General features: G+C 49.3%; 1 protein-coding gene across 3 annotated transcripts in view; it reads right to left on the bottom strand.

Moving 5' to 3' along the window:
* The window catches only part of RASGRF1 (Ras protein specific guanine nucleotide releasing factor 1), a 123,907-nt gene extending 109,803 nt beyond the window's left edge, over positions 1-14,104 (bottom strand). For all 3 annotated transcript variants that reach the window (XM_057494882.1, XM_057494883.1, XM_057494884.1), the window contains exon 1: positions 13,544-14,104. The gene's annotated coding sequence lies outside the window, so the exon portion shown is untranslated. The remainder of the gene's footprint in view (positions 1-13,543) is intronic.
* Between the last annotated feature and the right edge of the window lie 325 nt (positions 14,105-14,429).

Raw genomic sequence — 14,429 nt, 5'->3', positions numbered from 1 at the left:
GGCCTCCCTGGAGTTTCCTGGCGTCCCCACGCCTGGGGACAATGATGAGAGAGGCTTCAGCACCCAGCATCCCTCTGGGGGGCAGACTCTTCGGAGGGCCACAGGGTTGAGCACCGCTGTCCACAGAGGGGGCCGCTTGATGACACACTGTCCCACCAGCTCTCCCCTCTTCCCTGTCCTTCGCTTCTGCTTTGCGGGGTTAATTCCCAGACAGGGTGACTTCAGGCTTTGGGGGAATCCAGGCTGAGATCGTCAGGGTCCCTTGTTTATGGAGTCAAGCTTCCACCATAAGCCATCACAAGTCATTTCCCTGTCACTTCCTCTTCTTTCAGTTTTTTAATTGAGATATAAGGGTGGACCTAGGGGTCATTATGCTAAATGGAATAAATCAGACAGAGAAAGACAAATACCATATGACTTCACTTATATGTAGAAGCTGAAAAACAAAACAAACAAAACCGAAACAGACTCACAGACACAGGACAGACGGGGCGGGGGTAGGGGACGGGTGAAGTAGACGAGGGGGCAACAAAAATTTGAGGCATAGACACCAAAGTGCACGCGTCTCAGTGCACAGCCTGATGCGTCTTGACACGTGTACGCGCTCCTGAGCCATCCTCAGATCAAGACGCCGACAATTCTCACTAATTTCTGCCTTCCGCCTTCCCTCACCCCCCATGCCAACCAATCCTCTGTGTCCTGCGCTTTGAGCTGCCCTGTGAACTGTTCTGACCTTGACTCACACCTCCGCAGGGGCTGCTTGTCTGCTCTAAGCTCCACCATCACCTTCTGCACCTGGCGCTCTCCATGTCCCTGGGGCTCCTCCGGCGGGGGAAACAGTGCCACTTCCTGCTCGGAGACATTCCCTGGGACGCTGACGTTTCTGCCTGTCTCACTAGCAGAGGCTTCGTTCCCACCTGGTTTTCCACGATGCCTCCATGGTGACTGTCCTGGACAAGTCGTGCCTCGCTCTGCAGCAAAGGGCATGCTCACTACCAATTTAAAATATCAGGTTTCCTGCCTGACTTCAGGGTTCCCCTCCTGAAACGCCCGGACCACCTGGCATTCTGTCACCTAGACTTCTCTATGTCACCCTGTGGGACAGATGGAAAATGTGATATCTGGCTGTGAGGCAGAGTCGTTCACCTCTGCCCCTGCAGGCTTGTGTCGTCTGCTGGCATCGTGAAACAGCGGTGGGTACGCTTAGTAGCTTATAAGTAGAATGAACTCATTCTTCAAAGTTCTTGATGTGCACCATCGTGGTCCTACCGGGACCCCTGATCCACTTGGGGAGACTCAGTCTTATGCTGTTGCAAGAATTTACAATCATCCCACGACTTTCTATGGAGGACCCTCTGGGAGCCCAGCCCTGTTCCGAGGCCTAGAGACGCAGCTGCAGACAAAGCAGGAAAGTTCCCCTGTGCCTCTGTCCCAGAGCAGCACCCCACTGCACCCCCTGTGGTCTCCCTCCACTTTGCTGCGCTCCCCCAGAAGGCGAGCCTACCCAGGACACCGACTATCTGCTCCTTGAGCTCGGAGGCCAGCCGCTCCCTGCTGCCCGAGACACACTTCTCTGATTTTCCTGTCCTGTGGGTGCTAAGTCCTCCCACTTGGAGGCTGACAGCCTGGACTCTGCTGCGGACACTGCCACCAACCCTATGGCCTCGGGCGTGTCACTTTTACTTTGGGAGGGCTCCACCGCGCCCTGCTGCGCTGCTGGCGGTCGGGGAGATGGCGTGCAGGTCCCTCAGTTTCTGGACCACATGCGGAGACCGTGTTGGCTGCGCCAGTACGAGGGGCCCCAGTGCACCTAACGTCCCGCACCTCTGATCTCTGGCCCATGGGTGCTCAGACCTGGTGTGTGTGCCCTGCTTCTGCACCTGATCTCCACGCGGGCCCCTCAGCCTGTCCCTGCCCCAAAGGTGATGCGAAGCCTGACACCTCCACTCGCAGAGCACGGTGCCCTCACCCAGCAGCCCCAGACGATTCACCGCCAAGTGGATTAGAATAACTTTGCTGCCATAGCAACTGCCATGATTGCACAATTGTGACTTTTGGAGCTACTTAAAAATGTGCAAAACCATTTTGCATAAAGTGGCCTTACTTCCCCAAGAGTGTCAGCTTCCACTCCAGACTCTTCTGTAAGGAACGTTACTGTTTCCCCCTTAGAAGCATTTTTTAATTTACTGTTTAAAAGAGCCATTTGAAAACAAGGTTTCACCAGTAGTGGCTTCATGCCCACATATGGGCAAATAGAAATTAAAAACAAGAGGCAACAAGAGATTTACCCCTTCCCCTTTCTAAGAGCATTTATTTTAGACGATTTGAAACTGTAAATCATCTCTCTTTGAAATGTACGCAAATCCTTTTGAAAATCTAAATGAGCCTCTTGCCAGCTTTAAGGTCCAGCCATGTCTTTCTCAAGGACCCCGGAGCATCTCTTAATATCACCACGGGGGCAGATGGCGTCTCTCATTTTCTGTGGGAGAGTGGGCACTGCCAAGTTGCACGACTGCCTCCTGTCAAACACGTGGGAAGGCTCTTTTCCTGTGGGTAAAGCCAATAGCTAATGCTGGTGGTCACCCCAACTACCAGGTGGATGTAAGACGGCATATGGGTGACAGCCTTCTCACCAGAGGACGCGCGGCAGCCCCCCAGAGAGCATGTGCGTGTCGGCCGAGTTGGCAGCTCTGTGAGGGTGAGGCTACGCCCTGCCTCTGCCGTCAGTCTCTCTGCAAGCTGGCCCAGATGCACATCACACTCCGGTTTGGTGCTTATTCAATAATAAAATTGTTTTCTTTCTCTTCGACCGTTGCGGAGAGGTCTTCTGGGTCGGGAGGAGATTCGTTTTTGATCTATGTCCCCAGTGCCCACCAGAACCAAGCATTTTAAAACAGCATCTGTGGGGGATCTCATTGTGGGGTTTTGTTAAAAGCCCTGGAGGGGCACCCCTATGTTTATTGCAGCACTATTTACAATAGCCAAGACATGGAAGCAACCTAAGTGTCCATCAGTAGATGAATGGATAAAGATGTGGTACATATACACAACAGAATATCATTCAGCCATAAGAAGAAAACAAATCCTATCATCTGCAACAACATGGATGGAGCTAGAGGGTAATATGCGCAGTGAAATAAGCCAGGCAGAGAAAGACAAGTGCCAAATGATTTCACTCATCTGTGGAACATAAGAACCAAGCCAAAACTGAAGGAACAGGACAGCAGCAGACTCACTCACAGAACCCAAAATGGACTAACCAAGTTACCAAGGGAAAGGGACTGGGGGGATGGGTGGGAAGGGAGGGATAAGAGGAGTAAGGGGCATTATGATTAGCAGATATAATTTGGGGGGGTACAGGGAGGGCAGTACACTACAGAGGAGTAGTGACTCTATAGCATCTTACTACGCTGATGGACAGTGACTGTAATGGGGTATGTGGTGGGGACTTGATAATGGGGGGAATCTAGTAACCATAATGTTGCTTGTGTGATTTTATATTAGTAATACCAAAATAAATAAATAAATAAATAAAGCTCTGGAAGAAGGCGCCAGCACCCTGGAGAAGGAAAGTGTCTGGCTGTCCCTTCACTTGTCCTGCAGCACAAGGCGCGGCTTCCCCTACTCGGCCTCTATGGGTGCTGCGCTCCCGATCAGATAAGGCTGCAGGGGGTCCTCTTCTTTGCTTTTGCAGGAAAACAAAAGAATCCCCTGGTCCTTCAGTCTCTACCTACTCCTGAAACACGAATTTGACAGCACATCGCAATCCCTAACCTTGGGTGCCTGGAGGGGTCTGTCACAACCCCAGGGCACCTTCCACCTCGCCACCAGTGTGGACCACACCTCAGAGCCGTCTCTCTGTCATCAGGCCTAAGGTCCGTGTCCCTTGAAGAGATTCTTCAGACCTGTGTTCATTTACCTGTGACACCTGCTGCGGCTGCCTGGCGAGACTGGGGCATAAGTCCAGACAGGAAACTCGACTATCCGGGCGGTTGCCTCCCTGTCGTGTCTCCTGTGGGCACGGAGCTGCTCAGCAGGCAGAGGAAGCCCAGGGTCCATTTGGTCTTTACTAGCTGGGTGACCGCAGATGCGTCGTGTCAAACCCCCCGTGTCTTGTCTCTTCCTCTGGAATGTGGTGACAGCATGCATATCGCGGGGTGCCTGCCCCCGCCTGCGGGCATCTGGAAGGCGTGGAGTTGGCACGGCCACCCCCTTGTTGTCGGGACTGCCTTCTCAAAGAGGCCTTGCCTGCCCGTGCAGGACGGAGGCTCCGCGGTGGCTGGGGTCCCATCGCCGTGGGTGCCTGTTTTGATTCATCACATGGCTTTTATCAGCAGCGGACATTCTCCTTCCCTCTTTCCTTCATCTCTCCTATCGGGATACAAGGTCCCTAAGAGCAGCGACCTTGTCTACCCGGAGCAGGGCCCAGGGCACACGGGCCCCAGCAGGAGACGCGCACACCCCTCTCCACCTGTGTCCTCGGCCGACCCCGCACAATCTTCCCGGAGCTTTCGAGGGGTCCCCTGTGTTCCCGGCCCAGCTTCCAGCCTGGCCTCCAAGCCCCTCATACATTTCAGATGGAGCCTTTTCACCCTGACCTGCTGGTCCACTCTGAATTTCATGAACACTGAATAGGGCTCTCTTAAATCTTTGGGAAAAAAACTCTACTCTGACAGAGCCTCATGTTCCAGGTTTCCCAAGTTTCCCACTTTTCAAGCGTCTCCTGGGGGGAACATCTTTCCTCCTCTTGGGAAATGAGAAAAGCTGTAGCATTAGGGGGGTTCCCAGAACTCCAGGAGGGAACCAGGAACTCAAGCAACGAGGCCTTCATCCCTGGCGCTGCTGTGGGCCCAGCCACGCCCGCTCCCGGGGCGTCAAACGGCAGAGAAGGGCTGCAGGGGGCAGGGCTCCAATCCACTCTGCTGGAATTCAAGGGTGACTGGCCGTGAGGGCACAGATCACAGGGCACGCGGGACAGCCGCTCCGGCCAGGAGCCAGGCCTCGGGGAGCTCCTTGGCGCAGCACATTCGGCTGCAGGAGTAAGGCCCTGGGCTGATGTCCCGGCCGCCTGAGGGCCAAGAGAAGGGCTGAGGTGTTCTCAGCGCCAAGGACCACATTCCAAACTCGCCCCAAGCAGAAGTGAGCCGCCAGAAGCTCACATCAGAAAGCAAAAGCTGTGACACTGCAGGGGGATTTAAAGTATTCGCATTTGCCGAACTAGTTTTCCTTCTGAGAAATGCCTTGTCTTTCCAGACCATGTCAGAAGCATACCCGATGTGTGATAAGGTCCTTGGTTCGGGTGACTGTGAGGTTGTCGCAATGCTAAATGAGGCTACCTGATGGATCACAAACACACAAGCGCCACGATCCGCAGTAGTTGGAGTTCGTTATTTTTCATGGTCTCTGAAGGCCCAGGAAAGTGGGAAGTGGATGCCAGTGGGCGCTCCTGGCCAGCTTGAGGCTTGGAGGAGGGAGCAGGAATGAGGAGGAGGGTGGGGAGGAGGGGATGAAGGGAAGAGAATGACGCAGAGAGGCAGTAGATGGCATCTATTTTCTCTTTTGATAAAAGTCATTTTACTGTCAACAGAAGCTACTTTAAGCAGAGACTGGGTTTTTAATGGAGCAGAGGGTCCATGTGAAGAGATGACCATCTGTCAGAGAGCCACCTCCCGTGAGACCTCCTTCTGGAGGTGGAGGGGAGGGGCATGACACAGAGAAGCTAGGCTTTGGGGGGCAAACATCTGTATTTACTCAAATTGACCTTCCATGTCCTGGCCTCCGGACTGTACACACATCCGGGAGTCTGTCCGTGAGCGGAAAAGAACTACACTGGAGGCTGTCTCCCAAGAGACTGAGCGGTCCTGGGCCAGGAACACCCCATCTGTTATGTAGGAGTCCCCTCGCCGATCACCAACTGGTCTCCACTTGCCACCCTCAGCCAACAAGGCCACCTGCATGCACAGAACTCTCAGCTTTCCTATTATTTCCTTTTTACATATGAAGGGAAATAAAAGATCTCCACACATTTGAAGAATTCCTCCAGCATCAGAGAGACCAAACAGACAGACACAGTGACCCTGAAAAAACAGAGCAACTTTGGGGAACGAAGGGGGATATAAGAAACAACACCCCTCCACCCAGTACCGAGAGATTCTAGAAGGCATGTTTATTAGCCAAGAACAGGAAGCCAGGGAAAGTAATGCCTGGGGAAAGGGAAGCCCTTAGAATTTAAGAAGATGGTGCCGAAGGGGAGTTCAAAAGAAGATTTGAAAAAATACTTAAGGAAGTTGAGTAAGATGAGTAGAAGGGAAAGATGAGACCATCAATGGAGGAGAGTCAATAACTGCCGAATAATGGAATTCCAAAAGCCTGGAACAAGGGAAACAGAGAAGGAAATGATAAAAGAGAGAGAGAGAGAGAGAGAGAGAGAGAGAGAGAGGAATGTTTTCATGAGCAGAGGGCATGAATCTTCTGGTCAGCAGGGCTCACTGGGCACCAAGAGGGCAGAGACAACACAGGTCACTTCAGGGGACGGAGCTAGATAAGTGGTGGTCTTGCCCTCTGCACTGTGGCATCCAATAAAGTAATGCCTTCTAAGTTTAGAGGGAGAGCTATTATTTTAAAAGATATTTTAAAATGTATTAATCCATTTAAAAATAGTAAGCCTACCTTGTGTCATCACAAATGACATTTTAATGAAAATTAACATTTTGGGGGAATCTTTTCAAGGTTGAAGACCTTAGTTGAAGACCACTGGAGTCTCCTATCTGCCTCTGCGTTCAGGCTGCTGTGATTTCCTGTTCCGGTGGAGGGACAAAAATTTAACCTAGAATTCTATACCCGGCCAAACTGAAATCGGCAGGGAGGGATGAGACACTTTCTGGCATGCAGGGGCTCCGACAGAGGGAACGTGTTTTCAGGGAGCCGCCTGAGAACAACAGCAGCAAAGTGAAGGGGTAAAGCAAGGACAGCGAAGATTCAGGAAACCGAGGCCTCAACCCAGAAAGTCAGTGAAGAAGAGCCACCCGGCATGATGCGCAGAGGCCTGGGGACGAGGTCCTGGGGACAAAAGGGACTCAATGTGGGACTACTGATAACAGAAAATAGAGCGCAGTGATGAACGTCAGGGCGAGGAAACAGCAGAGAGAGAAGGAGCGGGAACCCGCCTGACGGGTGAGCGTCCTGCCCAGCACCGCGGGCTGGCACACCGCTTACAGGGTCTCAGCATCAGTCACGCCCCACAGAGGGGCAAGCGCGGCTCGGCTGCCGTTGAGCACAGAATGCCCACGCCGTGGGCCTTACAGTGCGAAGGTAAACGCGCAGAGGCAGGAAATGGGAATCTGGAAGGAAGAGCGAACAGCCGGAGGGGAGCAGGGGCTCCTGCGCTCCTCATCTCGGGAAGGGGAAAGTATTTGATGGAACAGGAAACGCAGCGCTAGTTTATTGCCCACGTTTACAAAAGCAAGTGAAAGAGGGGCTCTGACAGCGCTGTGATTTTTATCAGGGCGCCGGGCAGGTGTGGAGGGAACAGAGGGATCCGGGGCAGCCACGCCCTCTTCGGATCCAGCAGAGACTCAGCGGAGCAGCAAACCAAACCAAGAAGTAGTGGCGGAGGCCTATTACTCTGGGACATGGAGGTAAATGCCAGGTGAGCTAAAAACAGAGGGGCGAAGAGGAAAAGCAGGAGATGGCTGCTTTTATTAACTGTGTGTTTAAAACTTAATTTAGGGACAGAAAAAAAAATAGGTTTGTGTGGTCCAGGCCACCAATAGGCATTATCAAATTGACTTAGTTCATCCGACTGTCTTGCGTCTGTGATACTGAGGTAGGGGGAGGTGGGACTCAGTCTGGTCTGTTCTCTTTCAACCTACTTATCAAATCTGGATCAGAACGCTCCAGAAGAGTCTTCAAGGATCAGGGCATGCAAATGAAGACCCACTCTTTCTCAAAGAGCAGCCTATGAAATTAAGATCTCATATTCAATCCTCTCTCTGTAGGACGATTGACAAATGCTCCCAATTATCAACCACAGGTCAACATACACATCCAGGGGAGGGCTGGGGGGTGCCGGCAGTCAGGGGTGGAGTGGGATAGAAGGCAGCTTCATAGTGACGGTGACGGCCAGTGAGAGACTCTAGAAAAGTCTTCGTCTGCCATCTGTGGCCATCTTGGTGAAGGTATTGGAAGATCAGTCCAAGTGATCAAGAAAAATCAGTTCATCAAATGAGCTCAAGAATCAAAACCGAGATTTAACTGCAGCTCTTGATTTTCGGAAGGGAAAAAAAGGCACAGAGAAAGCAACCCCAAGAGACCCTGCCTGACTGGAAGTGGCAGGCCCTGAGTCAGGTGCCAATCACAGAACAGCCATCCGGGTGAGCCACATGTGAACAGGGGCCAGAAGGCCAAGAAAAGCCCCCCATTCTCTGCCTCTAGGAGGTGTCTCAAGGGAGCAGAGGGTCACGAAGTTCTCTCCACCATGTTTATTTGAAGACAACCTAATAAAATTTGGGAGAAGAAGGTGGATAGATTTCTTGGCCCCATTTTGTTTCTCCATGAGATAGTCTGAAGGCTTCTGGGAGTTGATCTCCATAACTCCCCAAAACATGAAATTTTGGGAGTGATCTAATTTAAATTTCCAGGTGTGGATTACTTGGCTGAAACATGTAGCTGGAAGATTGTAGGCACTGACCATATTTTACATATGCTGAGAAACGTTTGAATCATGTTGCTACATTTAGAGGCTGTCCCGCCTTACAAGTCCCATGTCTTCCCGTAGGAGAACCTTGGAAACATCCCAGCTTGCTTGGTATCTTGGATGCAGGCACATGACCTCATCTCTCCAAGCCAGACTCACCTGCTCGAGGTTTTAATCTGAAGGCGAACAAAGGTGAGGGCAAAGCTCTGTGCTGATGTGGGTGTTGCTGAGGCACCTGAGTTTTGGGGCAGAATGACCACGGGGTGGGGTGGCACCAGTGGGTCAACAGTGAAGGAGCTTCATCCACGGGGCAGCTCTGTGTGCAGTTTTGGCTGTCGATCTAGGAATCTTAGACTCAGGTCTCTGATTTCTCAACAGTCCAGGGAGCAATGCACTACCTTTAATGAACCCTTTGCTGCCTGATCAGCTAGACACAGTCTCTGCTGCTTGCAGCCAGGAACCCTGACTGATACAGCGGCTGGTGCTGATCAAAAGAACTGGATAACTGCCAGGCTGCTCTGTCCAGTGACAGTACATCCAGCCAACAGAAGCATGGTTAATTTAAGTATAAGAATTTACTTGTTCTACACAGATACCATATATGAGAAAGGGCAGTTGGGGGAAACTGGTCTCTTATAGACAGGAATTAAGTTTCAACTCCAGTTTTAGAGACAGCATCCTTAAAGTTTGATATGTTGACATTTTATTTGGCTTTTGAACAGAACGCTAGCTAAGTTTAGCTCCAAATGGCTGACAAAATGATTATGATTCTGCCTCTCAGTTGTCTTATAATACACAAAGTGTGGGTCTCTATTCCTCATCAAACTGCTTGAGGATGGGTGGGTTTTTCCACTTGCTTGTGATTAGGAAGGAGCTGAGGTTTGAATATCTTAGGAAATGTTTTCATTGTGCTATTTTCAAGTGTACTTAGATCAAGTTGTTCTTTCAAAATTTCAGAAGAAATTTGGATTTCAACATGAGAATGCACCAAGTCTACTTGCCAAAAGTCAGTTTAGTCCAAATTTTCCGGAAAGATTATTTTTAAGTGACAGAAATGACAATAGAGGGGTTCAGAGTCAAAGACTATACTTGGTAGGATTTCTATTGTGTGATTTCTAGCTCAGAGGAGACACCAGAGAACAACTTTTTCTGGTAGAAGATCAGGATTTTAAAGGGGTGTGTGTGACCTAACACCTCCACAATGGCAGAGCAGGTGTGTGATGGCTCACATCCAAAGGAAACTCCCAGGACCCTTAGTTATTCCAAAGAAAATGGGCTTCTTGGGGCTATTACATCCTTCAGAAGGGGTGGGGGCTCCTTCCTCCACCCCTCTAAGCACAGTCAGGGGAATGACGGAAAAGGGAGATTTTCTCAGTTTGCAAAATTTGGAGCCACCATAGTGACAGACCAAGTGGTTCACCCCATGGCCAGATAGTGGGACCTTTGTAATCCTTGTGGCAGATGGGGCTTACACTATTGATTAGAGACTATATTGTTTACCCTCTTCTATTTTCTCAAAGGTGTTTATGTGTGTGTGTGTGTGTGGATGCACCACTGTTCTTCCACCACCACACTGAGTGTGTAAGGTATGTTTAAATGTATCATAGGTTGTGTGAACCTCAGGAGGCACCTCCGGGTCTAACTGGGAGAAATGCATGAGTGTTTATGTGTATTTGAATGTGTGATAGCTGCATCATGTTAGATGGGCATTTACAAAATCACATGCATGGGAATGAATGTGTGTGTGTGTGTGTGTGTGCAAGTTTGTGAGCACATGTGGGGTATTCAAGAGGGGATATGTAGTGGACTCTGCCTGCTATCAGTTCTATTAGCACAATTTCCCACATTCTTCCTCTGATAAAAGTAAACAATTTTTTCTTGGAAAACTATCCCTGCTCGACCTCTGTTGTTTTTCTGGGGTTGTTCATCATGGTGACTAATGTTATTTTGGTCACAGAATTGGGGCCCATGACCCTGGCCTGTAACCATGCCCCACCACAGTGACTATTTTAAAGATGTGCCTTTGACCTGATTTGGTATCTCCCGGAGCCGTAGCCGAGATTTTTCAGTGAATGGAGAAGCCTGTCTCTCTTCTATTAGGCTTGGATGACGTGAGCCTGCAGCTGCCAGTGGCTGAATAGCCCACGTCATGGACAGAGATGCTCCACCGTGGAACAGCTCGTGTTTATGGGGCATTTGCTAAGTGCCAGGCACTGTTCTGGGTGCTCTACATGCTGTGTCTTCCACCATTGTTCTTCCACCACCACACTGAGTGTGTCAGGGACAAGTCTGTGAGCTAGGCTTCATTACATCCTCATTTCAGAAATGAGGAGATTGAGACATTCAGAAGTTAAGTAACAGATCGTTTCCATTTGTGGTGGAACAAGGATTCATACTCAGGAGGTCTGGTTTGTAGCTAGAGGTTTTAAATGCTATGCAACGTTGCTAAGCTGAACGGAGAAAAGCCAAAAGGAGAGAAGGAGAGGTGCAGGAGGGAGGGGCGGAGAGCCTGGTGAAACAGTTCGAGGAAGCCAAGACAAACCAAGAGATGGAGACAGCGAGGTCCCCGACCAGCTGTCCTGACATCAGGGTCTCTGGGCTGCAGAGGTTCCAAACTGATGTTTTCTTTCCCTTTGGGGACTTAACTGAGTTTGTCACTTGTAACTGAAGGAGTTTGAACCAGTATGACTACATGTTACCTTCTACAGCACTGGTGCTTAAGAGAAGGAAATGTTCTGTGTCTGCAGTGTCCAATATGTAGTCACTAGCCGCATGCGGCTTTTGAATCATTAAAATGTGCCTAATGCCGAGGGACTGACGTTTTAGTTTTTTCTCATTAATTAAAATTAGAATTTAAATAGCTAGCAGAGATTTGGAGGATAAAGCCGAGGCTGTTCTCTGAGATTTACATTACTGAACTTGAAGGGGTGAAAGTTAAGTATTACAAGAAATTGGAAAAAGAATAAAAAAGTGAATAGAAGGAAAAGGAATGGAAGGATTTATGAAAATGAAAACTAAAATTCCTGGCTCAGAAAATAGGACACAGAACATAAATCCAGGAGCTAGATAAATGGGAATAAAGATATACTCGTGATGAACTATCTAAATCACTAGCTAACATACACAAGACAAAAAGGGGACAGCAAAATATACAGAATCAGAAATGAGAATGGAAAATTAATCGTAGATACAGAGGAAATTTAATTAAGTTTTAAGAAGATGCTTTAATTGTCTGTGTGAAAATAAATATGAAAAAACTGGATTACTTTCTAGGAAAATGTAAATTTCCAAAACCGATAATATTACAGACAGAAAATTTAGATCAACTTGATGGATTATCATGGAATAAAGTGAGAGGCTTGCCAAAGAGCCCCCAAGCTCAGACAGTTACCGGGCCCACAGCACTCCATTCGAGGTTTTTGTGATCACTCCCCATGGCTGGGCACTTATGACTCTGCCAGTCTTTTTCAAGGTTGGACATCTATAACACTTGAAAGAAAAAAGAGTCCCCAAACACTCCTTAAATTGTATTACAGGACGACCACAAAAATTACACATTTTGCTTTAAAGCAGTGTGAACGGGTTTTAAATTAGCACAGAGAAAAGAACAAAAGAGATGAACTTCACTGAAGATAAATATAAAATCCTAATAGAGTAATAGCAAGTGGAAACTCTTAAAAGAAAGACATTTCCTTTAATAGCACATTGAGAGAAAGATACAACCAAGTGGGGATCATTTCAGGAACTAAAGATGGTTCAATACTAGGTTATATTTTCTCATACTTCATTTATTACCATTCTTGATTTTAAAGAGTTTAATGAAACAGAAATTGAGGAAACTCTTAACAATACGGGTATTTCATTAGTAAAACAAAAATACATCTCAAGCCAAAAGCCGCCATTATTCTTAATAATGGAAACCTAGTAACATGATAGAAGTGAGGATCATCAGGATGTGCACTCTCACCATGGTAATTGGATAGTTTTTCTAGAATATCAACCAATACGAAAAGAAATAAGGGTATAAACATTGTAAAGGAAGAGACTAAATTATGATTATTTCCAAATATATGTGACTGGAAAACCCCAGGAATCAATTGAAAACAGCTACTAGAAACAGAGAGTTCAGTGAGACTGCTGGCTCCCAAATACATGTACAAAATCGCTAACTCGCCCAGATAAAATAGCACTTCAGTAGTGACGCAATGGTATGGGAACATATAAAAAGATGCACGGTCTCATTCATATCTGAAATCAAATGAAAATAAGCACTCTTTCTCACTTATCAGATTGATGAAGTTAAAAAATGAGAGTATTTAAAAGCGCAGGGAAGTAGACATTCTTACAAAACGTTGATGAGTGTAAAACTGATGGAACTTCTTTGGTGGGCATTAAACATGATCTAGGATCATAAAAATATACACACCCTTTGTATATTTTTTGACCAGCTGTTCCACATCTAGAAACGTATTCAGTAGTAACTTTCATGTGCACAAACACATATATGCAGGGATGTTTACGGCAGAAAAAGACTCGTAAAGTCAGAAATGCCCAACAAAGTGGGAATGATTATGCATATTTGGAATAGAATCTTGTGTCGCTCTTTAAAGAAATGGAGATCTACATGTACAGATATGAAGCGATCTCCAATATATATATATACATTAACTCCAATATCTATATCTGTATGCAGATATATCGCATATACATATAAATATATACACACATTTTTATATGCAGAGAAAAAAACCACAAGACCAGGTGAGAAATAGCCACAGGATGCTCCCATTTGTGCCAAAAGGTATGTGCGAACAACTTCTGGAAGGATAAAATAAAGTAAGTAAATACCTGTTAACGGGAGGGCCACACGTCCACCCAAGGAGGGGGCCTCGCTCTTCCCTCACGTCCTGAAGTTTCGCCACGGGCCGCGGAGTCCGCAGTCGGGGTGGCCGGTCTGAGCAGGCGGCGGGTCCCGCGCCCACCTGTGCGGCCGTCTGCCTGTCGTGCGCGCAGGAGGCTCGGGAGCGGGGCAGGCGAGCCCCGGCTTCCCCCCGCGCAGACCCTCCGGCCCAGGTGGCCCCGCTCGGCGCGCGGGCGGTGCGTGCTGGGAGCGCGGCGCCGCGGGCCTCACCCCGGACCCGCCTGGAGCCGCGGCGCCTCAACCACGGCGGACGATTCGGACGCGGCTGGGGCGCCGCCCTGTGGCCGTTCGGTCTCGGCTTCCGGGTCAGCGCGGCCGGCCGGGCGGCGGGCATCACGGGGGCACCTGGCATCCCGGGGTGGGCAGCCAACAGCTCCGCTGTGCTGGTGCTGCGGCGACGGGGTCTCGCCGCTCTGTCGGTTTCCCCCAGGGCGGGAGCCCCGGCGCGTCTCCCGGTCCCCACCCAGGACCGCTGAACTCGAGCCCGCGGCCGCGCCGGTGGGCGTGGCCGAGGGCGTGGTCGGGCTGGGGCGTGGTGGTTTGGGGGCGGGGCCGGGGCGGGGCCGGGGCGGGTGCGCCCGCTGCCCGGAGCTGCAGTAATTTAGGGACGCGGAGGGTCCTGCTCAGCTGGTCCTGAATTCGGAGCACAGCCGCCCCTCCTCCCAGGGAGAAAGACAGCTGCTTTGACAAGAATGCATTTTTCATTAAAAATTTTCCGTAGTATTTGTTTTCCCGTATATAATACAAAATTAGAAAATGCAGATGAACGAGAAAACATTACCGTCTCTCCAAGTTCACACGTGAATCTCATTT

This window comes from Manis pentadactyla, chromosome 18 (assembly GCF_030020395.1).
Source record: "Manis pentadactyla isolate mManPen7 chromosome 18, mManPen7.hap1, whole genome shotgun sequence".
Classification (NCBI taxonomy): domain Eukaryota; kingdom Metazoa; phylum Chordata; class Mammalia; order Pholidota; family Manidae; genus Manis; species Manis pentadactyla.
The sequence above is the reverse complement of the archived record's forward strand: the minus strand, read 5'-3'. Positions and strand labels throughout refer to the sequence as shown.